Genomic DNA, 13,115 nt, shown 5'->3' with positions numbered 1-13,115 from the left:
AGCATGTGCTGTCACTTGAGTTTTTGATCTTAGCCATTCTGACGGGTGTAAGATGGAATCTCAGAGTCATTTTGATTTATATTTCCCTGATGACTAAGGACATTGAGTATTTTTCATTTTTATTATTTTTATTTTTTACATATACATTTATATTATTACACATAAATACAATACACCATATACAACAAGAAGAACCACAAAACAATCAGGAATTATATAAATATTACATTCATAGTATTTTGGGTATTCAGATTTGGCAACATTGAAGAAAATATCTTTCTATCTTGGTGAGTCTAAAATTCTGAATGTAAATCAATATTTATCATACCTCATCATTATCAACTTAAATATTAACCCCTAAACAACTAAGCTTAATTGTAAAACTGAAATATCTGGTTTTTAAAACCCCTCGGAGACTTGAGAATGAATAAAATTAATTATCTGAGTAGACAGGAAGTGCAGGTTAGCAGCTTAAAAAAAAAAAAAAAAAAGGACAGAGACAGTTTGTTGCAAAACCAGCCACCCAAAACTCTCTATAATGTTGGAGCACCATCTTCAGCCTTCTGGCCCAGTATATCTGACAGACATACTTGTGAGGCAGGAACTATTGAGGACTTGCTTACCCTGTCTTTGCAGAGTTTGACCATTGACTCTTCCCGCATCCAAGCTTGCCCATTTTTAGGCAGAATTCTGTCTGTGGCAGAAACAAGAACATTTTTTGCCAGTGGCTTGTTTGCTGTATTTGAAGCCATTTCCATTAAGAGGTTCTTTGATGTCCATTATCTTCTTTGAGGTAGGCTGGAAGTTGCCAGGAGTTATCCTGTCTTGTTGTCAAAGAATTTTTTAAAACAAACAAACAAAACAAAACATCTTTAAGTGCCATATTCTGTGGGTCTCTGAGGCTTTTAAAGACCTTATCTAACTATTTCACCTCATCTATAGGATCATATCTATCTGTTAAACCTAGGATGTGTATGTGATAAAAATAGGCTAGTAATTGGCATCGCCATGATTTGATTACCTTACAATTAGCTTGTATTATTTAATTATCCTAAACAGCCTGCAATAGACTTTCAAAGTATTGGAAATAAAACTTGTATTATAATTGAGTTGTATGGGTTCAATACCTCATATTACAGTAGAAATATATGTGTGCGAAGAATAATCTTAAATTTGAACTCTGTACCAATGTTTCAGAATTAAACTTGTTTTGCATCAATATACAAAAGTCTATATCAATGAATTAAATAACCTTATTTATGAGTAATAATTAAGGACTTAAGTTGAGAAGGAGTGGGTGAGCATTTCTTTAAGTGTTTCTCTGCCTTTCAATATTCCTGTGTTGTGAATTCTCTGTTTAGCTCTGTACCACATTTTTAATTGGGTTATTTGGTTTGGTGGTTTTTAATTTTTTGAGTGCTTTATACATTTTGGATACTAACCCTTTGTTGGATGTAGGGTTGGTGAAGATCTTTTTTAAAAACTCTGTTTACGGTTTTAAAATGAAGACCAGGTACAGCGGATCTGGCAAGTGATGTGTCATAGCACAGAGATGTTCGTTGAACAAATGAGCACAATGGGAATTTAAAACCTCCAAGTTATCACAACCAAAGAAAACACACACACACACACACACACACACACACACACACACACACACACACACGGACTATAGATCCTTAAGCATATGCTTTGGATATTAGAATGAGCAGTCCCGGAGACCGCTGATGTGTTAGTTAACCAACGAACACAGGAAACAAACAACCACAGGAAGGGGTCTTCAGAGACAGATGAGTAGCTACTGTTATCGCAGAGTATCCCCAGTAACCACACCTGGTGGCTCCAACCACATGTAGCTCCAGGCCCAGGGGACATGACGCCCTTCTCAGGCCTCTACGGACCTTGCGTTCATGTGTGTGCCTACTCACATTCAGATAAACAGAAACAACACAAGTTTTAAAAAAAGAGAGAACACAGGTACTAAATATTTTTTTAAAAATGAGTGACAGTTCAGAGATTTGTGACTGTGAATCCAGCCAGCATCAAATTTCAGTCCTAGAAGAGACCAGAGAAAGAACAAAATGAATTGAGGAAAAGTAGATGAAAACTCCTCAAAATTTCTCATGAATCCAATTTAGGATTAGAGATGATTATGGACAGCTGGAAATAAAAATACAATGACAATCACATCTTAGTCAAACCATAACGGAAGCGCCTTTATCTCAAATTAGAAGAAACTAAAAAAAAAAAAAAAAAAAAAAAAAGAAAGAAAGAAAACAATGCCTCATTAGTCAAAACTGAGAGCCAGAGAAAATGGGAGGTATTTTTAAAGTGCTAAGAGAAAGAGAGGGAGCCTGGAAGGTGGCACAGGCCTGCAGCCTTATCCTAGCACTAGGGAGGTTGAGGCACGAGGGCCATTGGGTGCTTGAAATACATTCTGTGTGACACAGCGAGGCTCTGTCTCAATATGGTGGGTGTGTGGTCCAAATGAAGATATTCAGGGTAAGAGAAACCAGCACAACAAGGAGCTGCGCCCACGACAGAGTGGCTGTCTCTCTAAAGCACACATGTGTGGACAAGTGTAAAGCAGAGTGTGTATGTCTACATGAGCAGAGACCTACATTTCTACATCTGTGTATGTTTCTTAAAGAGCAAGAAGATTTAAAGCGAAACATAGAGTGCTGTATAGCGCAGCTTATGACGCTTTAATGAAATAGATACTTTCACTCACTAAGTAGAACACAAAATATTAAAGCAGAGAGATAAATGGAGGCAAATAATTATAAGATTCTGTTTGAAAAGAGAAGGAGAGAGAGAGAGAGAGAGAGAGAGAGAGAGAGAGAGAGAGAGAGAGGTGAGTCTATGTATGTATGTGTGTGTATGTGTAACAAACATATTTTGAAGTCCCACTTATAACCTACTAAATATTCCCTGTTTGGGATTCAAATATAGATAGTTATTTTTCATTCTTCATAATAAAATATATTCATTATTTTATTAGAAGGCTTAACTAATGCAGTTGCTAAGAGAAAACAAATATACCTAACAGAGATTAGGAAGGAAGAAAAAGAAGCATCACTGTGCAGGGAGGAAGGTCATGAAGATCTAAGGGTTAAAGAAGTGCTTCTTAAGCTGCCCCGAGCTCTTAGCAAACACCAGCACACAGTGATCACCTGGCTACTAAGTACGTTTTAAATGCTTTCAAAAAATGGGAATAAACACCCCCAAAGTATTTAGGAATGACTTTTGGAAAACCACTGTAAAGCCTCTATTTCTAAAATTCTAAAATTTCCAAAAGTAATGGGAGGCTCTGCTCAGGGAGGCACTAATCTTACATATGCAAGTTTAGTAATAGGAGATATTTTTCTTTTTTATTGATTAATTTATTTATTCACTTTACATGCTGGTCATGGCCCCCTCCCTCCTCTCCTCCTAGTCTCTTCCTCCCTCGCCAATACCCCCTCCCATATTCCTCTTTAAAGGGGAATCCCCTATTCACCCACCCCCATCAGGGTGGGTCACATCAGGACTGAGCTCATCCTCATCCTCATCCTCTTCCCCTGTGGCCTGGCGTTGAAGTCTGGTCAGTGGGAAGTGATCAAAAAGTTGACAACAGAGTCCATGTCAGAGACAGCCCTTGCTCCCCTTACTATTGGACCCACATGAAGCCTGAGCTGTCCATCAGCTACATCTGTGTAGAGGACCTAGGTCTAGTCAATGCGTGGTCCTTGGTTGATACTTCAGACTCCACAGCGCCCCCTTCCCCCGGGCCCTGCTTAGTTGGCTCTTTTGGTCTTCTTGTAGAGCTCTTATTAGCTCTAAGTCCTTTCATCTGCCCCCTCACTTTTCCGCTAAACTCCCTACGCTTCACTCAATGTTTGGCTGTGAGTCTCAGCATCTGTTTCAAACTCCTGGGTGGAGCCTCTCAGAGGTTAGCTCTGCTAGGCTCCTGTCTGCAAGCATAGCAGTGTAGTTAATAGTGTCAGGGCTTGGCTCTCTCCCATGGGATGGGTCTGGGGTTGGGTGGGGCAATGGTTGGACATTCCTTCATCCTCTGCTCTGTCTCTTCTATCTATGTGTGTATTTTTCCAAAATTAAACTCCTATGTGTCCACTAAAAGAGTAAGAAAAACTTCCTCCTTTCTTCCTTCCTTTCTTTCTTTCTTTCTTTCTTTCTTTCTTTCTTTCTTTCTTCTTTCTGTTTTAGTCACTGAAGGAGGGTCACCCTTTGTGGTCCAGGCTGCACTTGGACTTACAATTCTCTTGCCTCACTGTTCTTCGAGCTGGGATAATAGGTGTCAGGCACCACTCAAGGCTAGAAGGTATGTTTTTATAGACATTATAAGATTATAATGAAAGCTTATAATTTGTAAAAATTATATGTAAAAGTTTATGAATATTCAAGTAATCTAGTTTTTTAAAAAAAAAAAACAATTTTGATCAGAAAAAGAAAGCCTATAAGGCATTCCTGCATTAGTTCGCCCTTGCTACCAGTTACTGTCATGATTTCTACGTTGTCTGTTATCAAGTTCATCACAATAGCACAGCATTCTCATGCAGGTAGATGTGAAAACCAGTGAAGGGGAAAAGGCAGCCTGCAAGTTACTGTTAAATCAACACATCAAGTAATTTCAATGAGAAAACAAGTCTTCTCGGTATGCACTAGTACAACCACTGAAAATCCATATGGAAACAAGGACTCAAAGCTCACATTACACATAGAACTAATTTGTAAAAGATCATATGCTTAAATGAAAAAAGTATAAAAAGCTTTGGTAGAAAAAATACATAAATTCTTTTTGGCTTTAACTTTTTTTCATAAATACTTTTATCCATGTGAAGTGATGCCGAAGCGTTAAAGAAAAATATTTAAAATAAGATTGATCCCGTTAGCCCAATTTGAACATTACTCAGTGTACACATGTATTGAAGCTGCACATGGTTAAATTTGTTCACCATTTATAATTATATACCCATGTGTAATAACATTAGATAAAGGACTTATATCAGAATGTAGTCAGATCTTTATAAATATAGACAGATAGAAGGCATGGACCTAATTCTTAAAATTATTCATCATGGTTAACCACTAGGGAAATGCAAGTTAAGATGATTTATCCCAGAAAATTTGTTAGAATATGACTAAGGGCGCTGACAGTTGAAAAGGGAGTGTGTGGAATGCTCATACATTACTGGGAAGAATACACAATTGTGTGATGATCTGACGAAAATGTTGGCAACTTCTACTAAGTTACAAATCTTTGGACATGGTTTTCTATTCCTAGAAATAGGTCAAAGAAAAGTAAAGTATCTGTTCAAATATACTTATCATCTTGAATCAAAATTTACTGCAAATGTTTACTTGCAGGAAAATAGGTGAGCTAGAAATCATATAGCTATGAAGTGGGCTGGTATTCAGCTTAATAAGGGAGACTGGTTTACTCCATCAGCAACACTAATCAGCTTTACAGTGTGCTGGCAGGAGGAAGTCAGACAAAGAAAGTGCAGGTAAAGGCTCCATTTATTCACGTCATTCTGAAAGGTTCCATTTGTGATGTGCCAGCACTGTCTATCCAGAAGGCTGTCCTTTCCTCTTGACTTTTCTCCTGGGCAAAACTAGTGTAAGACAAAAGTCAGGATACTGGGATGCGGGTGAGGCAAGCAATGTGTGCAGTAAGACTTCCATGAGAGAAGGGACGCGCTGCATTATGGTGGAGGTACTCCTTGCAGGCTACCCAGCTCTAGCCATATTTTAGCATTTTATTCTGCGTAATATGCTTGTGAATTTTAGTGCAGTGAAATTTACATAAATGAAAAGCAAAGTAAGTATTGTCACTAATTCTACTGCTGACCCGGGTGGGAGATACATAATGGCTGAGGAAGAGAATGCAAAGATGATACCATGCTGATTTGGTATGTTCTGGATGCTAGGCAGATCTCTGAAGTCTTAGTGTAATGTTTTCTAATGATTTGTAAGTTTTAAATTGTCCATTGTAAAATGTCAAACTTAATTCCTTGTGCAAAATAGGCAACATCATGACATGCATTAAGGACTTAAATCAACATCAGGTAACATCTAAAAATTAAATATAATTAATCAAATGAATAAAATAATCAATTGATCATTTAGAACAGATCAGTAAGAAAAACTATGCTTGTAAAAATTTGGAATGTCACAAAAACATACAGATGGGAAAGTAGGCACATGGAAAGACAATGTTATTTGTCATTAGAGAAATGTAAATTAAAGCACAAAGGAATGCCATTTACATTTTAATATCCATAATAATAGTTAAAATGAAAGAAGAATGATGATGGTATGTGGTGAAAGATCGGTTGGGAAGAAAACATTAAACACATACTCACCAAATTACCCATAAATTCACTACTAGATATTTGAAAAAAGGAAAAAAAATGTGTATATAAAAGCATGTTAAGAAATGTTGGTAGCCATATTCTTTATCATAAGAAAGCATAAAAAGTCCCTTCAGGTCTGAGAATATGCATATGGTGGAATGAGATTTAGCAATAACAACATGATCCAACAACTGATAGATCATAGATATTGTTTTAAGTAAAATGCAGAAAAACACACATCTTTATCCTTCCATGTGAAATGTAAAGGAAAACACAGAGCTGGAACACAGATCAGTGGCTGGCAGGCTTTTCTTAGTCAAAGGAGGCAACTGACAGCAAAGGGCACATGAGAATCTCTGGGATGACAGAAATATTTGGCTTATGAGTATGGCAGTGATGACAGCTTTATACATACAGAAAGACTAGTCACTTGAAATCAGATGTATTTAAAAGACAGTTTGCAAATGTACATTGGAAGGGATTTGGGAGTGTGCGTTCACATACTCAGAATCTTTCTTCTGTGGGAAGTTTGATTTTATTTCTAGGACTGTTTCTGATATGATGGAAGGCGTGTCCACAGAAAATGAGGTGCTCACAAGCTTCAAACACAAAGATGAAGGATTGAGCCAGGTGTGTACTTTGGACAGGCAAAGGCTTGCCATGATGTGCTTTGACTCTGTCTTATGATTCAGTCATCATTTGAAGCTTTCCCAATGAAATTGTCAGAGAGCTACACAGCTCCCAAATCAGGTCGAAGGGCAGCTCTTCCTACACAATACTCTTCCCGCACTTTTCCTCAAGAACACAAAGTTCTTCTCCAAGAGTTGTGTCACAGAATCATTTCCTTCTGCTCTTCTGAAACAGATGTCAATGTGTGAAGTGCCATTACCCAAGCACAGAAACCCTTTGGACTGTGTTGAAAAACGAATGAAGTTAAAAGGCCACTTGTTTGTCTAGTGGTGGTATTTATCTATTCTCAAGACGTTCATTTTGTCATTGGTTTTCAATGGTTCTTAAACATGAAAAACTCAAAATACATTTTAGTAGCATTCCTAGAAATATAAGACAGGGATAATTTTCCTTATTCTTTCCCTTGTAACTCCTTTTAAGGTTTATTTTTGATTGACAAAAATGTATGTACTTATGGCACAGAAGCGTGGTGTTTTGATGTATGAGTGTATTTTGAAAACCAAAGTCAAGCAAACTAGCGTGTTGTACGTCACACACTTGTCGTTTGGTTATGGTGAGGGTACTTAAGATTTACTCTCAGTCATATCCAAGTCCATAATGTGCCTGTTATTCCCAGCCATCACTATACTATGCAACTGATCTCACTTATCCCTCCTGTCAAATAAAATTTTACATCTTTTTTCAGCATTTTTCTTCTTTAAGGTCCAGGTTATTTTAATACAAGCCTCAGGAGCAAATAAGATAAGGGGCATCTTTTGGATCTTATTCCGGGTCCGGCCTTGTTTGCAAAGAGACCTCCAGTTCCCAGAATGCTGATCGTTATCCAGCAGCTTCTAGTTCTAGATGCCGTTGGGAATTTCTTGGTTGTAGCTCAGAAAGGGCAGATAGAGGGCCTTACCCAGTGGTTCTCAACCTTTCTGATGCTGCGATCCTTTAATGCACTTTCTCATGTTGTGATGACCCCCCAACCATAAAATTATTTTTGTTGTTATGTTGTAACTGTAATTTTGTTATTGTTATACATTGTAATATAAATATCTGTGCTTTCCAATGGTCTTAGGCAACTTCCGTGAAAGAGTCATTTGACCCTCAAAGAGTTCACAACCCATAGGTTGAGAACCACTGGTCTACCTTAGACCTCTACTAAGTTCAATTTCAAAGGCTGTTGTATCGGGATCCTGCTCATAGCTATGCCCTGGTAACAGATATCTATAGAATTCAGCAAGTATATTGATGTGTGGGGGAGGTTGTTGAAGAGAAGTGAAATGATGTGACACTGGGGAACATTGTCTTCATATATTCAAGATGGCCCATGTCTAGGCTCATCAACCATGTTTCTGAAGTTTGACTCTTAGTCACACATCAGAGCTTAAGAAAGAAGTCTTCTTCCTGCCTTGAATCTCACCATTCTACATCTAGTGAGGGTGATTTCTATGTTTCGTGTAAATCTGTAAAGGGAAGGACATACCAAAGTCAGGAAAGCTTCCTTCTTGTGGTAATAAACAAACAAACAAACAAACAAACAAAAAACAAAACTAAACCCAATTAATTGCTGTTTATGCAGATACGGGGGGAGCGTCAAAGTCAAGAGAAATTTAGAAGTGAAAATTTAAAGGTCTTAGTGCCTTACATGTTGTGGAAATCAAACAAGTAAGCAATTGGCTGGAAGACAGCTCCACTTATGGGGCTATAAAAGCAGAGAACGCTGCTGCCTGGGTTGGGCAGTTAAAGGAATATAGACCTGCAAGGACACACATGCAAACTCAGCAGGAGGCTTTAACTGTTCTGGGAATTTTGTACTTGTTAGTTGCATTTAATCATCTATATGGCTATATCTTAACTTCGTCTGCTGATCACCTACTTAATCTGCTTCCTCAAGTAGTGGTCGTATGTATACCTAGCTCTGTTCTGTCCTCTGACTGTCCCCGCTCTGACTGACCTCAGCGGATGCATATAGACCCTCCTTCCTGCAGTCTCTCCTTTCCAGGCCTCCTTGTTACCTCATGGTTCTTCACCCACCAGGTTGCCACTTAGCCACCCTTTTCCCTGCACGCTGTACTTACTCATAACCTTCTCCACTCTCACCTCTTGAGCAATAAGTTAGGTTATTCTCTTGTGTACTTCTGAGTTCTTTATCACGGTGCTCATCAGCACTATTAAAAGTGGACTGTTGGTTGTTTTTCCTCATTAAGAATAAGGCACCAGCCAAGGACAATACAGGCTGTAAACTTTAAACCCTTACCCAGATCTAGCCAATGGTCGGAACATTCTCCACAGTAGAGTGGAGAGTTGGATATGACTTTCTCACGTACTCTGGTGCCTCATATTTGACCATTTTCCCTGGAGGGGGAGACCTGGTGGCACTCAGAGGAAGGACAGCAGGTTACCAAGAAGAGACTTGATACCCTATGATCATATAGAGGGGGAGGAAATCCCCCTCAGGAACTGTCATAAGGGAGGGGAATAAGGGGAAAATGGGAGGGAAGGAAGAATGGGAGGATACAAGGGATGGGATAACCATTGAGATGTAACAAGAACAAATTAATAAAATAATATATATCTTGGGAAAAAGAATAAAACACAAGTATTGCAATAGAAATTCAATATATAATAGGACTGAGTATTGTAAAGATTTTCTGTAAAGCTCAAAACAAAACCAACCATGCAAAGACATTCTCAATCTTTATACTTTATATTTCTATGGATATTTCCATGTATACAATTTGTAATACATAACAATATATGTAACTCTACACAATATATGAAGAATATAAATATGGATAGATAACTGTATATTTCCATCCTTGTGTATAGACAAGCAAAGTATATATATATATATATATATATATATATATATATATATATATATAAATGCAAATATACATGTATTGAAGAAAGAACTCTAAGAAGCCCTAAGAACTGAAAAATAAAGAATAGAATTAGGACCTTGTTGCAGAAAAGAAAAATGTCTTCTATATGGCATTTAAATACCCTAGGATTAGGGGGCCATGGTTCCAGATGTCTTTAGTCCAGCACTCAGGAGGCAGAGGCATGCAGATCTTTGAATTCTGGGCCAGCCTGATCTACAAAACAAGTCCCAGGGCTACAAGAGTCCTAGGGCTGTTAAAAATAAACACAATACATACATACATACATACATACATACATACATACATACATACATACATGAACACCCTGGGCTTGAAATGTATCACCAGGATAATGAAGAGACACAATGAATGCTTTCTGCCCCTTTCATGTTTAATAGTTTGTAAAGCTATAAAGATAAACAATCAAAAGGGATTTCAGGCTTAATAGGTGCCAAATTTAAACAGAACATTTCCAAGTCAGAGTAAGAATTAGGGTAATGTTTAATAACATATGAGCAAAAATGGAGTTCCTGTGTCTGCCAAATAGGAAAACTATGATGTTTTTTAATTAGGTGAGCTCTTATCTAGTCTAAATTGACTTGCAACTCACTATGTAACAAAGGATGAATTCAAATTCCCCATGCTTCTTCCCTACCTTTTACGTGCTGGGATAATAGGCCTACCCCATCACACCCAGCAGTGTTGTGGGGGGCTTTCGGACAGTTTTACACATGGGTTATTCAAGTTTGAGCCTACAACACAAATAAAACCCAAAAGAGTTATTCTTCAAGACATTTAAAGCCCACCACAATTCAGAATAAATCAAGTGCAGCAGGCATGGGCAGGTAGATCAGCAGCAAAGGGGCACGTGGGGGCGCTCTACACAACTCAAGCACTTGAATACAGACATAGGCAAATTCCTGAGACCATAGAAAGTTCCTTCTGAGTAGTTGCTGGTTAGCCAATAGCAGAGAAGGTGGAAGGATTTCCCTCCTACCCCTAGGTACAGAACTATAAACTAAAAAGGCCATTAGAGTTCAACTGATCCAACTTTGCTGGAGACTTAATTCTTGAAACAGCTCGGTAAAGTGTTTCTCTTTCTTGTAAATATCTCTGGGGACTTGGCCTCCCAGGAAACAATGTTTCCCATTGGAGAATGCCATGCAGAATAATGACACCACCTTCCGTTTTTATGTCTTCTGCAGCACCCATGGGTTGGTTTTAAGATTGCCCCTCTCATCAAGCAAAACCACAAGCACTCCCACCTTGGTAGCCTTGAGTTACTGCTGCAAATCTAGGATGAATTTCCAATTGCGTATTTCTATGGAACAGAAAATATAAGATGACAATCAAAACCCTTTGAACTAGATGTGAATAGACCTTTAATTTCTTTTTATTCACCAAATTACAGAAATTACAGTTTAGCTTACCCAGACATATGCTGTTTTGAAACTAGAGTTGCCCTCTTTTAAGACTATCAAATTGTTTCTTGCCTCTTCAGTCTGACACCGGTCACCGCAATCGAACTGCTTTTGTTCTTGCGTCCTGGAATGTGAGAGTGGGTGGCCACTTTGATAATATCTGCTATCAAATGCTTGCTGAATTTTTTCTTTCAAAGACATATTGATAGGCTGCCCTGTTGTAGGCTGCCAGTTTAGGCTAAAGCTGGGGGATGGGAGCAGCTGTAAGGACAGTGAGAGCTGAAGCCATTTCTCATGACTTTGTGTTTCCTATACATTCATACAGCATGCACTGATCACACCAAACTAGCTTTTCCACCCTCCCTCACACCCTTCCTGTCTCAGAAATCAACACTGTTCTTTCAGGAACACTGTCTGTCTGTCCTTCCCTCCTTCCTTCCTTCCTTCCTTCCTTTCCTTTCTTTTTACCCTTTTCCTTCCTCCTTCTCTCTTTCCCTCCCACCCTTCCCTCCTTCCTTTGACTTGCAGGCAAAAGTATCTTTTAGTGCAAGGTTAAGAAAATAACAACAATAAAATAATGAATTATTTTGAATAATAACAGACCTATTTTTTTTTTGTAGCTCACCTAGAAAGCTACTATGAATATAGTCCTAATTAGCTGAGTTGGTCTCATCCAGCACTGAGGTCTTCATGTATTACAGGAAGAGTTCCGAGTTTCCAGGCTTGTGGAGCTAATAGAATGAGTCTTTTCACTAGACTTCATGTAGAATATTACCCAGCTATTGCTTCTTCTGCTTTTGACAGTTAAGAGCTCTCTTTGAGCCCTTAGTGACAATTGCCACCTCCTGCCACACAGTCATTGATTGGACACTCTGGAACCCCACGTATAGCCAGCAGCTTTTTCCTCCTGATGGATTATTAGAATCAAGAGCTTCTCAGCAGTGTTGAAACCATCAGCTAAGATCTGAGTTGTTTTATCCTTGTATTTCAGAATAATAAATGTTCTGAAGAGGAGTTGACTACTTCCAAGACTCAGGTCACCTTATCACTAAGTGGATGAGGATGTTTTGTTCTAAAAGTAATAGTGCATTTTCCATGAGACAGGCCTGCCACTATTGCCCAGAGAACCACTCAAAAAGAAAAGCCCAAGATCCTGATTAGATGCTAAAATCCTTTCTGGATTAGGGCAAACTACAACAACAAAATGCCCAACAACTCATTTGAATATCCGTGCAGTTGTTTGGGAATATAGCACAGTTGGCAGAGTGCTTACATAGCACAAGCTGGTGCCATATACAAATATTCCATGAACTCTTGACATAGAGGCAGGAGGATCAAGACTTCAAGATCACCATCTGCTGCATAGTAAGTTTGAGGTCAGCCTGGGCTACAAGAAACACATGTCAAAATAGAAGAAGAAGAAGAAGAAGAAGAAGAAGAAGAAGAAGAAGAAGAAGAAGAAGAAGAAGAAGAAGAAGAAGAAGAAGAAGAAGAGACAACAAGAGAGGAGGAGGAGGGAGAAGAGAAGGTGAAGAAGCAAAAAGAAATATGCATGCATCCAGTGATGAATTTATCAAAACTTATGACGCCTCTAGCATAAGTCATATTTGACAGTGCTAGTGAAGAAATTATACTATGATGTAACAAGTATGTAAATAAATAACACAAGCGATTCAACAAAGGAATACTTGCTCATTGTGTTTAAACTAGAAAACTCCCAGGAAGATTTGACATCCAAACTGAGAAAAATTTTTTTCTAGATGAAAAATGATTCAACT

The sequence above is a fragment of the Acomys minous genome (assembly GCF_964271855.1).
Source record: "Acomys minous genome assembly, chromosome: 3".
NCBI classification, from domain to species: Eukaryota; Metazoa; Chordata; class Mammalia; order Rodentia; family Muridae; genus Acomys; species Acomys minous.
Note: the sequence above shows the minus strand (reverse complement) of the source record.